The 2,112-nt window shown below is 48.5% G+C and overlaps 2 non-coding genes across 2 annotated transcripts; one reads left to right on the forward strand and one right to left on the reverse strand.

Annotated features, from left to right (window-relative positions):
• Positions 1-296: 296 nt before the first annotated feature.
• Positions 297-370, forward strand: TRNAT-UGU. The gene has a single exon. It is a non-coding gene; the product is annotated as a tRNA-Thr (tRNA).
• Positions 371-1,382: 1,012 nt separating this feature from the next.
• TRNAK-UUU lies at positions 1,383-1,455 on the reverse strand. Its single transcript has one exon. It is a non-coding gene; the product is annotated as a tRNA-Lys (tRNA).
• Positions 1,456-2,112: the final 657 nt, after the last annotated feature.

Genomic DNA, 2,112 nt, shown 5'->3' on the forward strand with positions numbered 1-2,112 from the left:
TGTCACTTTAAGTTTGCTGCAAAAAGCTCATCGAAGTGGTTTTATTTGGTCACCAAAACAGGGCAGTTTTGTCACCAGATGTGGCATTGCAGTGCCAACCGAGGGAGCATAGTGTGTTTTTCACACACCTGAGCAATATAATTCTGCTGAAATAACTTTGTAGTGCAGACCTGGCCAAAGATTCACACACACACACAGCTTGCAAGAAAAACCTCACCTGCTGCTCTGCTTTGTGGGGCCCAGGTGGGGATGCAGGGAGTCAGGTGTGAGCAGACACTTTACTTTAGCCACAGGCAGGCACCATGGTTTAGCTGGTTAAAGTACCTGTTTTGTAAACAGGAGATGCTGGGTTCAACTCCCAGTGGTGCCTTGTTGAGATGCTTTTAGAGCACCTGGTATTGGCTACTGTCAGAAGATAAAATACAGAGCTAGATGGACCTTTGGTCTAGCCCAGTGTGGTTTTTCTTATGGTTTAAATTACACTCACTGGCACTGATGATAGAGTTACTGAAAGTTTGGGAGTTAAGAGCTGATAGGTCAGTGGGCCAAGCCCCTCGTGGATGGCCCCCTCCTTCTGGGACAGGGATGGGTCTGAGCTCTTGCACCAAATGCTCATTGTGGCTGCCAGAATCTGTGGGCAGCTCATTTAGTTTGCACCTAGGGTTGAGTCCTTGATTCACATATCAAGGATAACAACCCTTTGTTTCTCCTGCCCCAATAACAAGGAGACTGGGAATCCAACACCAGCCACAAGTGATCATTTCGGCAAGCAACCCAAGCTATTTCCAACATACTGTGAAATCCACATGCAGACTCATACACGAAACCTTGCAAGAAAATCTTCCTGAGGGGGTCTGAAGCACCTGCTGCTGGAGGGAAGGAGGGAGCCATGGGTTGGGATTGAGGAGCAGCTTGAGGAGGAGGGGCCTGTGGGTTGGTTCTGAGGGGCACTGGGAATAGGAGGGGGCTGTGGGTTGGGACAGAGGAGAAGGGTGAAGAGGAGCAGGCTCCGGTTGGGAGTGAGGAGCAGTGAGCATAGGAGGGACTGAGGGTTGGGACTGAGGGGCACTGGGAAAAGAGGGGACATGGGTTTGGGCTGAAGAGCATCTTCATTTGGGGATCCAGCAGGACAGGGGAAGGCAGCGGGTGATTCTAATTCCTTAGGGATATTCTGTGTGTTTGTCTGTAGGGAAGGAACATGCTCTATGCCCAGAGGCCTTTATTCCTCCAGGCTGCAAGGACAGAGGGGATGTCAAGGAGTTGTTCCTTCAATCCCCCCCACACAAAGGCCCTTCTTAGGAAAGGAAAATCCTGAAGAGAAAGAGTAACACCAAAGAAGACTCCAGAAAGTCAGATTTTTACAATCATAGTGAGAAGTTTATCACCTGACCAGGGACTTGAACCCTGGACCCTCAGATTAAAAGTCTGATGCTCTGCCAACTGAGCTAGCCAGGCTCACACAGGAAAAGTGCAAGTTGGTGCAGAGGTGAAGCTAGTCAAGAAAAAGCAAGCAGGAAACAATTGGGGAAACCTGCTGCTCTCTCTCTTCCCAGCCCTGGCCTGGCTGGGTATTAGTGCTGGTTAAAAAGACGGGAAAATATCGGCATCTATCAGCCTTTCATAGCTGTACAAGACTCAGGCACAATACAGAGGTGCCCATCTGCAAGTGCCGAATGGTTGGATTGGCTAATGCAACCTGTAGATGTCCAGGGCACACTGGGATATCGAGCCAAGTGTCCATCACCATCATCATTTCGAAGGGATAATGATAATGATGGGAAGGTTCACAACTGACTCAGCAGTTACATACAAAGGTGCAAGTTTGGCAGTTACATTGGGAAATTCTGGCTCCTTCTCAGGCTCAGGTTGGCCACCCCGGTCTAGATGTAGAAGTTACAACATTTAAACTTGAAAGAGGGGCCAATTTCCCCATCATTTCACACCTTTACATCCAAACACGATGACTTTCTGAATGAACCCTCCTCGTTCAGCCAGAATATCTTGGGGTGGTTGTAGGAATCACTGGATAAAATTATCTGGACGCTGTTCTGAATCAGGTCAGAGCAGAGGTACCTAGTGATCTAGTCTGGCTGTAAAATCTATATATCAACA

This window comes from Mauremys reevesii, linkage group 12 (genome assembly GCF_016161935.1).
Source record: "Mauremys reevesii isolate NIE-2019 linkage group 12, ASM1616193v1, whole genome shotgun sequence".
Taxonomy (NCBI): domain Eukaryota; kingdom Metazoa; phylum Chordata; order Testudines; family Geoemydidae; genus Mauremys; species Mauremys reevesii.